This window comes from Oryctolagus cuniculus, chromosome 10 (assembly GCF_964237555.1).
Source record: "Oryctolagus cuniculus chromosome 10, mOryCun1.1, whole genome shotgun sequence".
NCBI classification, from domain to species: Eukaryota; Metazoa; Chordata; class Mammalia; order Lagomorpha; family Leporidae; genus Oryctolagus; species Oryctolagus cuniculus.
The window spans coordinates 23,568,173-23,587,449 of NC_091441.1; the positions used below are offsets into that span (position 1 = coordinate 23,568,173).

The window sequence follows — 19,277 nt, forward strand, 5'->3', positions numbered from 1 at the left end:
AAGCTCCCATGTTTTCACATATCTCACCCACCACTAAAGGCAACATTTAACAAACAAAAGTATGTCTCACAAAGAGTGTATGTTTCTGCTAACATATGTGGTTCTGCTTTAGCCAGCGGTTGTATTACAGCTTCATCCTTGTACCAGAATGTTTGTATAAACAAATATTTCATCTTTGTGATATTTTGACCTTATTGTTTTAGGAAAAAGACTAAAATGTTGGTGACATTGAAAAGTATCATAATAATAATATGATTACAGCGAAGTTGTAATTTCTTAGTTTTTCAAATACTTAATAGACTATGAATTAAAATGTGGGTAAAAGAATTATGGAAGCTGCTAGTTATACATTATTAAAGATTGTATTGTAATTGGGAACTCTATTAGTTATCTCTGAATTATAATTTATTAATAACATGACTTTTATTATTCAACTCTTTTTTTTTTTTGACAGGCAGAGTGGATAGTGAGAGAGAGAGACAGAAAGGTCTTCCTTTTTCCGTTTGTTCACCCCTCCATGGCCGCTGCAGCTGGTGTGCTGCGGTCGGCACACTGCGCTGATCCAAAGCCAGGAGCCAGGTGCTTCTCCTCGTCTCCCATGCGGGTGCAGGGCCCAAGGACTTGAGCCATCCTCCACTGCCTTCCCGGGCCACAGCAGAGAGATGGACTGGAAGAGGGGCAATCGGGACAGAATCTGGTGCCCCAACCGGGTCTAGAACCCGGTGTGCCAGCGCTGCAGGTGGAGGACTAGGCTATTGACCCGCAGCGCCGGCCATTATCCAACTCTTTTAAGCTCAACATTAGTACCTATGTTTAGGATTATATTGTATATGGAAGTAATAGACTTAGTGATATCACAATTCCTTTTAGATTTATTGTATTATATTTAAAATAAACAAATTCCAGTTATTTCAAGTATAATAGTTGAATAATAGATCATTTTAAATAAAATGACAAAATAACCTGTTGATATTGTTGATTATAATAAAATCCAATCTCAACACATGGCATTAAAGAAACTATGATCCAAGTAGATCAAGTTACATTTGCAGGGTCACAGATTGGAGCATGCCAGAACTGCGTGTAGTTTTACATAGTAGCAACACAAAGTGTCATGAATTTAAATTTTGCTTCCTAATGTCACCTTCTCCCATTGCTTTTGTTTATGTTTTATTTTATTTTTACTCTCAGCAAGGTCTTTTCCTGGTCCTGCACAAGGAAAAAATTTAGTCTGAATTTGTCTGTGGCTGCTACTCTAGAGTATTTCATTTTCTTCTATTAGACAAGGAGGTTGACCAAATCAAGACCAGACTCATCTAATATTCTTTTTCTGTCAACTGTATTTCTTCCCCATGCCAGTCTTAAAATTTTTTAAAAATTTAGTTCAGTTTCCTATTTTGGATTTTGTCTGATGAAGTAGCTTCAACTACATCTAGCTAATAGCTTGCAGGTTAATGTTTTCCTTTTTAAACAACTGGAGAAAAACATTGTTGAACAACTTATCCCTTATTCTTAACTATAAGAACTGCAGGAAGAGAAATTCTTAAAAGTCATGCTATAGTAGCATTCTACTTAAAAAAAAAATGAAATACACCAATTGTTAGGGGGCACATGTGATCACATATCAGTATGTATTTATGGCTGTATACCAATGAGATGGTAAACCAAAGAGTGTAGATATGTGTTGCTCCCAGTCCCAGTGAACCACTTCTTTCATCAATGAACGTGCTTCTTCAACTGTAGCCTGAACCCTGGGCTGTGGACTATGAGTTGTCGTGTTCACATATTCATCTCACTGAACTTCTCAGGAGGCTGTATTTGATGGGATGAGCCCTAAGCACAGTCCTGCCAGGGGACATGGGTGTAGTCAGCTCAATCCAGCATTCCCTGAGAAGAATTAATCCCATCAACTACCATGTCAATGGCTTCTGAGAAAATGAGCAAAATAACTTACAACTGCATCTACCAAAGATTTCAACTGAGGTTTGATCTTTAGAAAATGTAGGACTAAGTCTCTGTGCTGCTTGTGGGAGTGTCTGTTTTCCCCTCAACTCTGTGCAAGAATCATCAAAATGATTTAAAGAAAGGGGCACAGGAGTGATTAAATAGGCGAATATTTGTTACTTGGCTAAATGTTCAAAGAAGTGAATCCATAAAGTTGCCACAATTCTTAAGTAAAAAAATGAAAATTAAATTTTTCCAGATATTATCTAACCACTGAATATACATGGGGACTTCAAAAAGTTCAAGGAAAAACTGCATTAAAAGATGAGTTTATTTTGATGCAAAAAAAATTGAAAGCCATGCATGCGAAGAGTCTTCAAAAAGTTCATGAAATACATATTATGAAAAACTGTCCATGGATTTCAAAAATATTTGTACTCAAGTAAACTTGTTTCTTTTTTAAAAGATTTATTTATTTATTTATTTGAGGGGAGGGGAGATCGTCCATCTGCTGGATGGATATAAAATGCAACAGATTTGGTGACTAGTCTGTACTCACTGTCACAGCACACTGCCTCTCATTATCTGGCTGCCTCTTTTACCTGGATCTCTGATGGTGTTCATGGAAGCTTCCAGATAATTTCATCTACAACAGCTACAAAGCCATCCTTCGTCAAAGCAATCTCTTTTAATTTTCATATTAGCACCTAGATTAATACTGGTTAATTTAATTTGTTACAATAATTTCTAATAGCAATATATTTGGCTAGTCATATAGATCATGGAGGGCTTGAAAGGTGGGATATATCTTGTTTACTGCTGTCATTCTCATACCTGGGATACCGTGAGGATTAGGAAGTATCTGTTAAATAAAAGTAATCCAAAAGATCTAAAATGCTGTGTCCATCAAATTTTACACTAATACCAAAATCCAATTTATAATGGTGATGCTGAATTATTTGGACTAATAAATCTTATTTGTAACTTATACATCTGTGGATCTTGATTAATATTTATCAACAAATTTCCCTAGATTTTTTTCTAACTGCCTACTTATTAAAGATTTAAAGGGAAGAGAATGAGAGTTTATTAGTGGTATTCCATGGCCTATAATTGTATGAACCAGGAGGGACAAGTAAAAACTATATTTTGAATAAACCTGCTTATCAACAAATGGATGAAACTAGTTTCAGGTTGCTAATTGTTCTTTTATACCCAAATACTGAATCTCATATATTTAAACATTATTTTGTTCCTACAAACCTTTTTCCCCACAAATGATATCTAAACCTGGAAATGACAAGAACTTTCCTTCCAAGAAAATGTTCTTCCCCACATTTCCTTTTTGCTAAACTGTGACAAAATACATAACTTACCCTCGTGGTTCATACAACTATAATCCATATGAGCCTGGTATACTACTAATATACTCTCATCTCTTCTCTCAAGTCTTTCATTTTACAAGGAGATATCATAATGGGACTTCAAAAGAAAATCTCAAATTACATGGACTTAATTTATTGTGGCTTGTTTGTATAGCCAACAGAATCTTAAAAATTTATGTTAGAATTGTAATTATCTTTCAGGATGAAACTTGAAGGGCCATCTGTCATTTCTTTACATTTCTTTCTCCATTCAGCAAACCATAAGTGTCTCCCATGGGCTTACTATTGGGAGTTGGCTCTTGGTTGAGTTGCTGCATTTTTCTGGGGCTTCCACTAAGAGACTTTTTTCCTTACTTACTCAAAGCATAGGTACTCAGAAGAAAACAAGAAAAGTGAACTGTAATACCAGAACCATTTTTGCTGATGCCTCTCTACTCTCTTTACATTAGCTCCTTCCAACTGGTATAGCAATGGAAAAGCTATTTTTTCCCATGCAGAATAATGGCAAAGCTATTTTCTAAAGATGTCTTAGATGTACCCTATTTCTGTGAAAATCCCCTCTAGGAAATACCTTCTGTCTTTTAGGAGAAAAGGCATCCAGATGATCAGATAATCACCACTTCTCACTTCATCAAATCTGTCTTAAGCTATACATTTTATTCCTTAGTTTGATTCCCACCAATTTGCCAGCTACCCCAGCACTGAGCAATTGTCCTCAGTCCATTAACAGCTAACCAGTGGACTTCATTTCAGCACTTAACATTCAGAAGCAAGTTCATGTTCTGCAAACAGTGACAACTTCTGAATAAAGTGAATGTTCTAGAGATACTTTTCCCTCTCTTCCCTGAATCAATCGAGTGTTGAGACACAACATACAATGAAATTACTTTAAATATGACATGGAACTCAAGTTCAAAGCTGGAAATCATTATGTTGGGCAAGAATTTTCAAAACTAAGCTTTAGCTTCAAGAATTGAGTCATCTTTCTAGACATGGAATAGATAAACAAGTTTTTTGAAAGACTAGGATGAAATATTAACAGAACGTTTATGAAGTATACTCTTAAACCAATTCAAAAATGAGTTTAAAATATTTGCTTCAGAAATAATAAAAGTCATATAGCTTCATTCAGAAGCTAGCTATTATCCTCAAAAGATTTTCCCTAAGAAATAATTGTCTAGCAGTATCAATGTTATTTTTTACATATATTCATTTGTGTCTTAAGGATAGTGTAAGTTAACTGTTACAACCATTTGTGATATCACTTGCATTTAAGATATATAATATATATAGCATATATAAAATATATGTAACATAAATATTAGACCAGAATATTCAAAGCATGAAAAATGTAGAACAAGAAAGTCAAACTTAGTTTCTCCCTCCCCTCTGTTCCTCCTTATCCTACCAAACAAAGAATTTTCAGAGAATTATAAATATATTTTCAAATGTTTTCATTTATGGCATCTCAATATAATAATTATTGGAAACTTAAATATATAGTTTTGAACCACTGAAAGTATTTTAAAACTCTTTAATAAATTGTTTCATTGAAGTCACATTTTCATTACCGATGCTTGCATTGTGTCAAAGTTAGGCATTTTCTTTCCTGACATGAAGTTTAAGGACACTGTTTATCTTAAAATTTCCCATGAACTGACAATTAATGTGACTTGATACTTTATCAACTTGTGAATACATTTATATATTACATTTTGGTAAAAGAGACATAGGTTAATTACTGAAGTAATGGCCATAGCTCACAATTTGACAAGGTCTTAAAGTTTTCAATGAGCTATTGGTGCATGAAATTGGCACCAAGGCCTGAAAAAGCCTTTCAATTGCTTTGCAAAATAGTTAAATGAAATTTCCATTTATCTCCACAAAGTCATATTAATTTGGGCTTTTACATAGCAGACTTCTTCCATATTACACATAAATTTATTGTTGAACAGGAAAAGGGAATCTCAGGTTGCTCATTTTTCAAATGTTTTGTGGGTAATCTTCTAACTGTTGTTGTGAGAATGGCGAGGTCAGGAGAGAGCACACTACGTTTCTCTCCAGAGGCCTCCCTTTCTCTGTGGGAGGCACAGAATGTCTAACAGCTTTCTGGAAGTCCACGTTTATGACAACAGTATTTGGACTGCGGAAATAAAGAAAGCATTAAGAGGCTCCTAGACTGCACCACAGCGATGATTAGAAAGGACTGTCTTTGAGCTTGAAAACAGAAAGCAGAAACCAAGCGGGCAGTCTGCAGCCCTGAGCAAAATCTTTTTGCCATCCAAACTCTGTTGCAAACCCCACAGGCTAGAAGAGGGAACCACAACCACTCCAAAGTGGAGTTTCAGGCCCATCATTAGCAGTTTCTGTTACTGTCTAGTGGCTTTTCCTTAGTGAATGAACTATGCAGATGGCATCTTACATTGGCTTTTTCAGTGAGGAAAAAGAAGATCAAGAGACAAAACTAATACAGCCAGCACATTAGAGATCTGTGATCCATGTACTTACACCTCCAAATGCCTCCAGATTTCAGCCTCTGGCAATACCTAGCCCATTTCTTTATGGCAGTGTGGCTCCCATCAGCTGTGGAAATTAACATGAAATAATAAATTAACCTGATCAGTGCTGGCCAGCATTGCAGAGCATCAGATTAAGTGAACACCAAAGGCACATTGACGGCGTACAGAACCTGAGTGATAAATAGCAAGTAAATACCTTCTAAGGAACCCGAGGGGGGACGGATGCTGAGCCGTGAGGCTCTGTCTGCTCTCTTCTTGTGTAACAGCAAAGGCGGCTCAATCCTTCTGACAGGCTGTGAAGCGCGGCTGCCTATTGGCGTCTGGGCGGTCCTAGTGCCTGCTCCAGGTTAGCACACTAGGTAACTGGGAAGAAGCTCTTTGTATCTAGTGAGTCTTCTAGTTTTATCAGCAAAGGTTCCCAGGGTTGTAGCTCATCTGTTAAAGCAGTGGGATTTAGGTTTGGGAAAAATAATAGACAAACAGAAAATGTTAATATCATCCGAATGTTCTTGGTCGAAACTGAAATGGATTAGAAACGATTTTGTCTGTTAAATAAACAATGCTCATACAAACATTAAAGACAAAGAGCTGTTAGAAAGAAAAGTAATTTGCGTATATACTCTATAAACATCCATTTATTTTATTACACACACACACACATGCACGCATGCACTCATTTAACATGGAAAGAGAAAACAGAATAAAGAAGTGTAGGAATTTTTAAAGAGTGCTCTATCTTTTCTCATCATAGGCAAAGTGTTTGTTAAGGACCCGAGAAGTCCACATTTAGCCTGTTCCATTCAAAAATGTAAAAAAAATACATGTAAAAGCAAAAAAAATGAAGACCACAGAAACTTTCTAATAGAAGTGCAACATAAAAGTGCCACTTCATATAAACACCCCCTTGTCTTTCTTTCTTTATTTCCTCCTCTGTGTTTTCTTTGTAGCACCTTTTCGACATAGCAAAGTGCCTGGGATCAAGTCCCAGGCACTCCCCCACTGCAATATAATATCTGTGAGGGAATCTGTTCTATTTTCTTTGATAGAATAACTCCTGGAATATTACCCAGCACACAGTAGGCTTTCAATAACTATTTACAAAAATAATGAATTAGAAAGTAAGCTATGAAAATACACCATAGAATACAGGTACAGAAGTTAATCCCTTACTTGATTAAATTCAATTTAGTGTACTTCTCTAAGCAACTGCTTTAATTAAGGGACTGTATTAAGCAAACATTTGCCTCTACGGAGCTTATAATTTAAATGTAGAGAAAGATATTAATATTGGTATATAATCAGTTATATGTACATAAAACACTTGTCGTAAGAGGACAGGCTATATGTCAGGATGTACTATTAGCTAGGAGCTTCTGTGATTCGATGTTTTGGGTAAGATGTTAAGCTAGCCAGTTGGGTTTGAGAATTTAGCACTGATTTCTTCTTTCCCTGAGTATATATGACAGTTAGGATCTGGTGGCAGTGGGTAGACAGAAAAGAGCAGAGTTATAAAAGTTAACACCAGTAAGATTTGTTAGTAAACACAGGTTCTAAGATAGGTGGAGAGTGGGTGTGCATATAGAGTTGCTGTGCCCAGAATCAAAACATCCCATTGGCATATAGTCAGCAGGAGGGCAATCACATTCACCATAAGTCAGTTGCCTTCAGGATCGGGGAGTGGCAGCACATACCTTGTGATACACAGTCAGCCTCTGTGGAACTTTGTGGGCAAGATGGCTGAGGATCTGGTGTCCAAGAGGGGATGGAGGATAAAGATCAAAGGGAGATTGAGCACCAGGAATGCAAGGTGAGGTTTTCTCATAGGAAGGTGCAACCCCAAGAGGCACAGGACCAGACTAAGCCAAACAATGATGGACCCTGGTGTTTCTTATGATCTAAAGATCTGGAAATCAATCAGCTGGATTGATCTTAATTCACATGCAGGTCAAGCAGCTCTGGTTATTGCTGCGGAAGACTGAAAGGCTATGGAGCCATGTGGGTCATTACAGAGTCAGATTAACTTGGAGTGATTCTGCCTCAATTAGTTTGAGCTCAGAGGATTGGGATTTGCTTATGCATAGCACTTCTTTCCAGTTCTTTCCAATTCAGCATGTTTGCTTAAATGAGAATGTGCTGTTAAAATCAAATACAAAGAAAAAGAAGAAAGCAAACAAGAAAAAGTCTGACCAGCAGCAAAAAGTGCTAGTGTGCCCTCAAGAGATTCTTGCAAGGACAAACAGTGCACAGAATGGACTGTAACAGAGGAGTGCCTGTGGCTGGCATGTAAGGGGTCAGTGCCCTTCTATCAATTGTTTCTCATTGATTTTCATGAATACTGGAGAGCAACTGGGGAACCATGCACCCTGTCCACCTTTGGGCCTTAGAAACACATTGATGTGTCATCTGCATGATGACACCAGGTGGAGGGAGGAAATGTGGGGCAACTGAGAAACATTCAGCCATAAAAGCAGAAGGATGCCAGCATCAGGAACTAGACCTTGCCAATGGACCTCAAGGTGGAAGGGAATTGTAATTCTCATGATCTAAGAATCTGGAGATAAATCAACTAGAATGATCTTAATTTACACGTGGGTAAAGCAGCTGTGGTTGTTGCTGGGGAAAATGGCAACACTATGGACCCAGCAAGTGCCACAGCTGGGCCGGTCAAAGCCAGGAGACCAGAACTCCATCTAGGTCTCCTAGGACAGTGGCAGGAACCCAGGTACTTAGGCCGTCATCTGCTGTCTCCAAGGTGCATTAGCAGGAAGGTGGGTCAGTAGCAGAGGTAGGACTTGATCCCAGGCACTTTGCTATGGTATGCTGATGTCTCAAACAGCAACCTAACCCACACACCATGAAGTCCAAATCCCTAAATGTTTTAAATTGAGGTATGATGCATAAGGTAAACATATACATATATATATATACATATACATATACATATAAATGGTTTCTAACAGAACTAGTAATTTTTGGAAGTTATTTATTTATTTATTTATTTGAAAGGCAGAGCAACACAGAGACAGGGAGAAATGAGGAAAGACAGAGAGATATCTTTCATCCACTGATTGACTCCCCAAATAGCTGCAACATTTGGTTCTGGGCCAGGATGAAGCCAGAAGCCAGGGACTCCATCAGTGTCTCCCACATGGGTGATAGGGCACCATCATCCACTGCCTTTCGTGTCCATTAGTAGGAAGCTGGATGTGAAACAAAGTAGATAGTGCTTGAACCAGCATTCCAATATGAGGTGGTAGTATCACAATTGGCAGCACATTGCCGGCCCCTAACATTTTTGTTAAATGACCAAGTTGTATTCTGATCATATCATACTTCCCTTGTAATATATTGTGTGCTTTATATGGATGCAACTTTAGTAGCTTCACAGGCCTGAACCAAGCCAATCACAAGGACCAAAGAAAAGCCCTTGCAAGGGGCTCTGCTACTCTGTAAATAACAGAAATTAAAGTAGTGGCATCTACAACAAATGCTTTTCATCATATAGCACAGACAGCCCTTATCAAGTGACTAAGCAGACTCCAGGAAATGCTCATAGGCAGGACACACAAACTATTGACCTGAGGAGGTCAGTACCCAGTTTCTTTGCTTAATGGTAAAAGGGAATACTCTACAGAAGGAAAGTCACCTTGAGAATATGTTGAAAATACGTTCCTTGTAACCTGTGAATACAGTGGTAGGCACTGTGGCATAGTAGGTAAAGCTGCTGCCTGCAGAGCTGGCATCCCACATGGGCACCTGTTCGAGTCCCGCGTGGTCCACTTCCAATCCAGCTCTCTGCTATGGCCTGAGAAAGCAGTAGAAGACGGCCCAAGTCCTTGGACTCCTGCACCCGCGTGGGAGACCTGGAAGAACCTGCTGGCTCCTGACTTTGGATCAGCCCAGCTCTGGCATTTGTGCCCATTTGGGGATTGAACCAGTGGATGGAAGAACTCTCTCTCTCTCTCTCTCTCTCTCTCTCTGCCTCTGTAGCTCTGCCTTTCAAATAAATAAATAGATTTTTTTTTTGGATAGGCGGAGTGGACAGTGTGAGAGAGCGACAGAGAGAAAGGTCTTCCTTGTCCGTTGGTTCACCCTCCAATGGCCACCGCGGCCGGCGCGCTGTGGCCGGTGCACCACACTGATCCGATGGCAGGAGCCAAGTACTTATCCTGTTCTCCCATGGGGTGTAGGGCCCAAGCACTTGGGCCATCCTCCACTGCACTCCCTGGCCACAGCAGAGAGCTGGCCTGGAAGAGGGGCAACCGGGACAGAATCCGGCGCCCTGATTGGGACTAGAACCTGGTGTGCCGGCGCCGCAAGGTGGAGGATTAGCCTAGTGAGCCGTGGCGCCGGCCATAAATAGATCTCTTTTAAAAACCTTTGTGAATATGAAGATGAAATGGTAAGAATAATCTGATCAGCTGTCAGCAGTGACTCATTCATTATTCCCATAACTGCAAATCCACAGAGTTGTATTAGATTCAAAAGTTTTGTTTTTTAAAGATTTATTTATTTATTTGAAAGTCAGAGTTACACAGAGAGAGAAGGGGCAGAGAAAGAGAGAGAGAGAGAGAGAGAGAGAGAGAGAGAGAGAGATCTTCCATCCACTAGTTCACTCCCCAGATGGCCGCAATGGCCAGAGCTGTGCCGATCCGAAGCCAGAAGCCAGGAGCCTCCTCCGGGTCTCCTACACGGGTGCAGGGGCCCAAGGACTTGATATCTTCTACTGCTTTCCCATGCCACAGCAGAGAGCTGGATCGGAAGAGGAGTAGCTGGGATTAGAACAGGCACCCATGTAGGATGCTGGCACTTTAGGCCAGGGCGTTAACCAGCGGCACCACAGCGCTGGCCCCAGGATTCAGAAGTTTTAGGTGAGGAATCTCATATATTTACTATCTAACTATCTAACTATCATCTACCTACCTGTTTATTTGTCTATGTATCATGTATCTGTAGCAATAATAACTAGTTGCCATAAATACATGACAAAATGAATATTGGTATGGTGTAACAACAATTAACCTACTTCCCAAAACATTTTCTCATCATCACTAGATTCCTTGTTAAAGTTGTTGACGTTATTTTATATTTTTCAGAATTGTCATGATTATAGAATTATTACTAAGGACTCTGTAGTGAATATGAGTTATTGCTTCTTTACAAGAAAGCTTTTGCTTTCACAAAAAATTGGGGTGGAAGATTTTGTGGAAAGATCCTAGTTCATAAAAGTACCCTCTGTTGTACATGGCATTCACTCTATTAGGAAAGCTAAATTGCATATATTTATTAAAAGAATTATCAAATTTTACTTTGGACTGCTTGGAGCTTCAAAGTGTGAAGTATTTGTATTCCATTTGTGTTCAATCATTAGCCCAACTTTCTTGAAATTAACAGCATACTTTGTGGTTTACAGAGTTAATTCATGGAAGACTTGGCATACTTAGCAAGACAACATGTCCCTGGTCTGCACATCATACTTAACATGGTGTTCTAAGATCGATGGTGTCACGAATTGGATATGAGGAAGATTGATGGGCACACAAATTCATTCATTACACACATGCTTGTTAAGTGCTGCTCCGCTTCAGCATTGTGGTTAGACACTGGGAACACAATGATAAAGCTACAGATGATCTATTTTCATGGAGCTCAGAGTCTGCTGTAGGAGGCACACATAAATGAAATATGCAGTTACAACTGAGATAAGGACTTAAAGAAAGAAAAATGAATCTTGAAAGTAATTGACAATATAATTGAATCTATATGGATATGACAAGGAAGCCTTTCCTTAAGAAATGACATTTGAGCTGACATTTGAAGAATGGAAAGGAGTTCATGGAGGAAAAGGAGGGAGTCCAAAGACTGATCCTTCTAGACCGGTAATTTTCAAACTCTTTTATAACCACATACACATGACATATATTTTAAATTACAATAACCATATAAACACAATCATATATAAAGTTAAAACAAAATTTCACACAATGATTCTGACCCCTTTTGACTTGCAGTCTACACTAATCTTTTTCTATTTTTTCCACTTCATTTACAAAATTTTATTGATGTGTAGTTTATCTTGAAAAACTGGTGGTCAACTTTTGACTGTAGCATCGAAAGTCAAAAATCTTAAAGTATTTTAAGTCCACATGCACTGTTACCTGCCAGTGTACCAGTGGGTGCACAGCAGACTGAAGAGTCTCCACAGATATCCTGGAATATCATCTTTGCTGAATATGGAATAAATAACAAAGCAAAACAAATCACATAAATAGGGGCTGGGGTCAAGAGCGTTGCCCCTAGACCAGCACCAGAGAAGGACACTGATCTTTGGGTCATCTCCAATAGTATCCTGGGGCCATCTGTGCATATGAAGTCCTATCTTTTTTCAACAGGAACAAAGTCTTTCTGGGAGAAAGCTTCTCAATTTCCAATTTAGCAAATCAGCACTCCCAGTGATGAAGATAAAGCAGTAATGCAGGATTAAATATTATAAAATGCGTATAAAAAGTCACTATGATGGAGAATAGGTAGAATGATCAAATGATGATATTTAGATGATCGGGAACTCTTATTTGAAACAGTTACAGAATGAGAAAAGTATATATTTTATACCTAAAGAAATAAAGGACATAATGATTTTGTGGTTAAAGAAGCTAAAATAATTAATGAATTGACAGCTTAATTTAGGAAAATGATGTTTTTTAAATAAGATATAATTGTTACTATAATATCTAAATCTATCAATGTAATAGCAGATTAGACATGTAGTAGGCACAGATATGAAATATACCAGGACACTTCGAAGAGTTTCTGTAAAATGTAATTAAAAGATTTTATTTTGGCACAAAATAATTTTGAAATTCATATATAGCTTTTTTCATAATATGCATGAACTTTTCAAACACTCCTCATAGATATGGATTTAAAAATTTTTTTGACTCTTTGCAAAAAAAGTGCCAACCCTTATCAAAATATATATTATAGGGGCTATTTATTCATCCATTTTATGAATATATTATGAATTAATTCCTGTTACTATGCATTTTGTCTACCTTCAATTTTTTCCCATTATGGCCATATTGCCTCGTAATTCTTTGCAATCACTCTAAAGACAAAGCCATTAGACAAATAATATGTCTTATATAAGACTTTATTTATTTAATTTTTTTTTTATTTGACAGGTAGAGTAGACAGTGAGAGAGAGAGACAGAGAGAATGGTACCCATCCTGTTGGTTCAGTCATCAAATTGCTGTCACGGCTGGCGCTGCGCCGATTCGAAGCCAGGAGACAGGTGCTTCTTCCTGGTCTCCCATGCAGGTGCAGGGGCCCAAGCACCTGGGCCCTCCTCCACTGCCCTCCCGGGCCACAGCAGAGAGCCGGACTGGATGAGCAACAGCCAGGACAAGAACCCAGCGCCCACATGGGATGCCGGCACCGCAGGTGGAGGATTAACCAAGTGAGCCACGGTGCCAGCCCCATATAAGACTTTTAGAACATATGGCTGGGGCCAGCACTGTGGCGCAGTGGGTTAAAGCCCTGGCTTGAAGCACTGGCATCCCATACATGCACTGGTTCTAGTCTCTGCTGCTCCTCTTCAATCAAGCTCTCTGCTATGGCCTGGAAAAGCAGTACAAGATGCCCAAAGTCTTTGGGCCCCTGCACCTGCGTGGGAAACCTGGGAGAAACTGCTGGCTCCAAGCTTTGGATTGGCTCAGCTCCGGCTGTTGCAGCCATCTGGGGGAGTGAACCAGTAGATGGAAGACCTCTCCCTCTGTTTCTACCTGTCTCTCTAACTCTTTCAAATAAATAAGATAAATATTTTAAAAAAAGAACATGTAGCTGTATTTTCCTCCAGAAATTGTACTATTGCTATCATCATCAACATTCACAACTGTGGGGAGCAACTCGGACTAGACTAAGTTACTGGAATTAAGACTTATTCTATGCATCTGCTCTCCCACAATATGGCGCTGGGAGAGGAGGAAACAGCTTCTACACAGCTGCCTCCAGTTCAACCAATAAACAGCAGGACCTGCTCCTGATTGGAGGATAGCAGCGTACTCGGCGTGTGGGTAGCAGAGTTGGGATTGGTGGAAAAGGACTAGGAGGAGAGAGACAACATGCACCAGGAACATCTATCTGAAGGAACACCTGTGCAGCCCCCGAGAGAGCCGGCCGGTGGTGTGCCGCTCCCCCGCGGAAGTGGGGAAGGTGGCAGGGGAACCGCCCTTCCACGGAGGTGGAAGGGTCGGTAGCCAACCCAGGAAGAACCAGCAGCAAACCCGGGGAGGGCCGAGCAGACAAAAGAACAGCTCAGGGTCCTGTGTCATTCCTCCACGAAGAGGGGGAGCGACAACAACTAAATTTCTCGAAAGAATATTTGCATCTGCTGTATACATATTCTCAGCACCTACTTTTGACCATTTGCTCTTGGTAGTTATTAATGCTCTCTGAGTCACAATACTGATGACTTGGTTTTGGTCTATTTTTCTTGAATTCTCTCATATCTTTATCATAACTAAACCTTTTTTCTGACCTTCCTGTTTTCTTGAATTTTACTGCCCTTCACTTTTCTATTTTTTTCTTTGCTCTGTCTGATCCTTCTTTTTCTTCTTATGTGTTTGTATTAGACCATTTTTTTGTTGCTATAATAAAATATGAGAAACTGTGTAGTTTTTAAGGAAAAAATGTTCCATTTAGCTCATGGTTTAGGAGGCTGAAAGCAAAAAATTTGGAGGTTCCGTTGGTTTTGTCTGTGATAGAAGACCCTTTGGTTATGGTGAAGGAGCAAAAAAGGGAAATGGCCATATGCAGAACCCCTAGTGACCAAATTACCTTGCACTAAACTCACTTGTAAACAAGACCAGTGTCTGCTAATAATAATTGATAGAATTAAAAAGGAGAGAACGATCCAACATGGGAAACAGGATATACAGCAGACTCATAGAATGGCAAATGCCCTAAAAGGTTCTATACATCTCAGCACTGACGCACTAAGGACCAAGCTTCTTGTACATGAATTTTTGAGGAACATACCACATGCAAACTATAGCCCCTGAGTATCTTATTGGTGGAAATTTCCCAAGAATAGGTGCTGAGTCTTTGTCTACATTCTCTTTTCTTTCAGTACTCACATTGGATCTTTTCTTCACACTAACTTCATAATTTTCAGTTATCACTCCCAAATTTCTCTCTGACATACTTCACCTTTAAACTAGACTACTGATACAGTTTGCTTATTTATTGATCTGCTTACAGTCACATCTATTTTTTTCTTCAGAAAATTTGGTTTCAAGGCCAGTGTTGTGGCATAGCGGGTAAAGCTGCTGCCTGCAATGCCAGCATACCGTAGGGGCACTGGTTCAAGTTGCAGCTGCTCCATTTCCAATCCAGCTCCCTGCTGATGGACCGGGCATCAAGTCCTTCAGCTCCTGACATGGAGACCTGGAAGAAGTTCCTGGGTCCTGGCTTCAGACCGTCCCAGCTTCAGTCTTTGCGGCCATTTGGGGAGTGAACCAGTTGATGGAAGATTCTCTCTCTCTCTCTAACTTTTATTTTCAAATAAATAATCTTTTAAAAAAAGAGAATTTTTCCTTATATACTCTGGCCATATTAAGTTTTTCAAAAATTCAATTACTTTAATTTCCTGTTCAAAGTATTTATCAAATTTATATTACTTACATAATAAAGTTAAAATTCCTTCCAATACTGTTTAATACTATTCACATTGGCCCCAACATATCTTTATAATCTAAAATTCCTTTACTATTCATTTGCTAAGCTCTGAACTTTAACCAAATTGATCTATTCTGTATTCACTAATCATGAATTATTTAAGCCTTATGTATTTTTTGAATTCTATATTTGTAATTTTTTCCCATTTATTCTAATATACCTTTCCAAATTTATCAAATCATACCCATTCTTTCTTATTTTTAAAGATTTATTTTATTTATTTGAAATACAAAGTTACAGAGAGAGATAGAGACAGAAAGAGGTTTTCCATCTGCAAGTTCACTCCCAAGTCTGCCGCAAAGGCCAGGGCCGAGCCGATCGGAAGCCAGGAGCCAGGAGCCTCCCCCGGGTCTCCCACGTGGGTGCAGGGACCCAAGGAATTGGACCATCCTCTACTGCTTTCCCAGTCCATAGCAGAGAGCTGGATTGGAAGTGGAGCAGCCAGATTAGAACAGGTGCCCATATGGGATGCCAGCGCTTCAGGCCAGGGCTTTAACCTGCTGCGCCACAGCACCGGCCCCCATACCCATTCTTTCAAAGCTTAAATTATAAAACTTTTCCTTCATCCCATCAGCCAAAAAATATAATTTCCTTCCATGATTTTTCCATGGTAGTTATGTTTTTATATTTCTCTGTCATTACTTCATACACAATGACTTCTGAGAATATTATATGTTGATATTTGTTTCAGCTCCACATTACTACATGCTTGTGATTTCTTTTTCTTTGAATCCTCATTATGCCATGGGTTCTACAGTGTAAGGAATGACTAAATGAATGAACTGATCATTAGCTCAGCACAGATACTTAGGGTAGCTCAATGCTTTGTCATACATCCAGCAGTGGCATAAAAACCAGAGAATATGGGTTTAACATTTTCTAATAGTATTGCACAGCCTTCACACCAATGCTTCTACTATTCACTAATGTAAAAAGAAGCTCTTATTAGACACAATATATGTAGTTCACAATACATCAAAAATAAAGCACTATTACATCAAACCAAACAGAAATGCTCCTGTTTATCAAATTGTACTTAACACAGTTTCTTCAGATCTGTTTCACTGAATAGGTGGTGTGTGGTATGTTACTTAACAACCTATGACCACTTGCCTAATTGAGTAATAGCATGGACTTCTCTCTCTACTGTAGGTCAGTACATTAGACACAAACTAGATGGTGGTTTTCTTTTGTAAGTTCCTTGTGATGTTAAATACTTACTTGCTCAGAAAGTCCTAGATGCCAGAGGGACAACTATAGTGTTTATTATGAATATTACCTATGGACTGTAATAGCCTTAGGCAGTAAGAAAATATTCACAGTTGGAGAATGTGAAAGAAATTTCCCAGTATGGTACATTGCCATGTTTGTACATTTTTTGTATGAAGATCAGCTTTAGGTTCTTTTGTAAAATGTAGAGAAGAAAACAATTTGCACAAGTCATTTTTCTCTAGAATCTTTCTTTGTCCAGTTGTATAGCTTTGGGTGAGTTATTTCACTTCTTTGGATTCCAACTTTCTTACTAATAAAGTGAAGAATCTTATTTCACTAAGTATAATGGTTTCCACTTGCATCCATTTTGTTGCAAATGACAGGATTTTATTTTTTATTACTGTGTAATATTTCATAGTGTATATATATATATATACATATATATACACCATAATTTCTTAATCCAGTCTTAATGGACCTCTGGATTGATTCCATATCTTAGCTATTGTGAATTGAGCGGCAATAAGCATGGGGGTACCAGTCCCCAAAACACAAATACCATAGTTCTCCCTGATCTGTGGTAACAGAGTACCTAAATGGTAATCTATAGGAGTGAAATTGACATTGAGATGAGATGATTTTTAACAGCTCTTGTCTCCACTGTTGAAAAACAGTACTTTTTTCTTCATACTATTTGTTGAACTTTCTACTTAGTCTGGGGTTAATCTTATGAGAATAAAGCTAACTGAAAATAGATCTTTGTAAAAAGTGAGAATGGGAGTAGGAGAGAGAGGAGGAAGAAGGATGGAGCTTAGGTGGGAGGGAAGGTAGGGTAGATAGTATCACTATGTTCCAAATCTGTGTGTATGAAATCCACGAAATTTTTATAGCTTAAATAGAACCTTTTAAAAATAAAAGTAAAAAGCAAACAAAAGAAAATAAGATAAAGTGAATCTCTGAATGCCTGAATTCTTTGTCACCACAGGTACAGAATGGAGGGCAATAACTCCATCGACATGTGAAACCTGTCACAGAAAATCCTATGTTATATGATGTGACTGCCACTGAAAGTTTGTTTTGTTGGGGTCAGTGTTGTGGGGTAGCATGTAAAGTCCCCACCTGGGTTGCCAGCATCCCATATGGGTGCCTGTTGTGTCCCAGCTACTCCGATTCTGATCCAGTTCCGTGTTAATGGCCTGGAAAAGCAGCTGAAGATAGCCTGAGTGGTTGGGCCCCTGAAACCCATGTGGGAAACCTGGATGAAGCTCCTGGCACCTGGTTTCAGCCTGGCTCAGCCTTGGTTCTATGGCTGTTTGGGGTTTGGGGAGTGAACCAGCAGGTAGAAGACTTTTTCTCTCTCTCTTTCTCTCTCTCTGTGTGTGTGTGTGTGTGTGTGTCTTCCTCTCTGTAAGTCTGCCTTTCAAACAAGTTTTTTTTTTTTCATTTGACAGGTAGAGTTATAGACAGAGAGACAGCGACAGATAGAAAGGTCTTCCTTCCATTGGTTCACTCCCCAAATGGCTGTTACAGCTGGCATAGCGCCAATCCGAAGCCAAGAGCCAGGTGCTTCTTCCTGGTCTCCCATGCGGGTGCAGGGGCCCAAGCACTTGGGCCATCCTCCACTGCCCTCCTGGGCCACAGCAGAGAGCAGGACTGGAAGAGGAGCAGCCGGGACTAGAACCCGGCACCCATATGGGATGCCGGTGCCCCAGGCAGAGGATTAACCAAGTGAGTCACAGAGCTGGCCCAAGTAGATAAAATTTTTTAAAAAAGAAAAAAAGCTTTTTGTTGAGAAGCCTTCTTTAGCCTCTATCTCCTTACCAAAAACTGAACTCACATTGTTCAGTGGCTTACACAGAGGGTTGATCTGGGAAGGACTTAGCATTCCAGGAAACGAAATCCTCTTAGAAGCCAGTTAGCTGTAAAGGAATTCTTTAATATGAAAAATATGCTAGTTTCTGTTCAGAAATAGCTGGGCTTCTGGGCTTCTGGCAGTGAAGTAGATACAGCGCCCTGGTCAGAAGCAGAAATTAATGGATTTCTCAAGGATGCTTTCAGGAAGGGCCACATGTTTTGCCTGAGTTTTTATTCAATCTTCCTCATTATGTTTATGTTTACCGTGGTGCTATTTCAGCGACTTTTGTGGGAGCCATGATTAAATCACCACCTCTCGTAGTAGTTTTCTGACTAGGACAGCAAATTTTGCAAGTATCTGTTCTCTCCAGATTGCTTTGCTTCTTTTCCTTAAACTAGTAGTTCTGACTGTGGTGCCACCTTCAGCTCTTCATCATACTTACTTGTTCAAACATTTTAGTGGCTAAGTTTCACACATATACACACACACACATACATACACGTATATAAAACAGCATATTAGAGCTTAAAGAGGACCTGCTAATGCACCTGGAAGAGAAGCAGGGGAATGGCTGGTCTCTAATGTGGGTTCACGGAAGCAGCAAATGATGGCTGTAAGTACTTGAG

The 19,277-nt window shown here is 39.3% G+C and overlaps 1 protein-coding gene across 2 annotated transcripts in view; it reads right to left on the bottom strand.

Annotated features, from left to right (window-relative positions):
• The window catches only part of RAB27B (RAB27B, member RAS oncogene family), a 178,610-nt gene extending 172,442 nt beyond the window's left edge, over positions 1–6,168 (bottom strand). For both annotated transcript variants that reach the window (XM_051851196.2, XM_070050167.1), the window contains exons 1-2: positions 6,045–6,168; positions 5,838–5,912 (exon numbers count right to left, since the gene is read on the bottom strand). The gene's annotated coding sequence lies outside the window, so the exon portion shown is untranslated. The remainder of the gene's footprint in view (positions 1–5,837; positions 5,913–6,044) is intronic.
• Between the last annotated feature and the right edge of the window lie 13,109 nt (positions 6,169–19,277).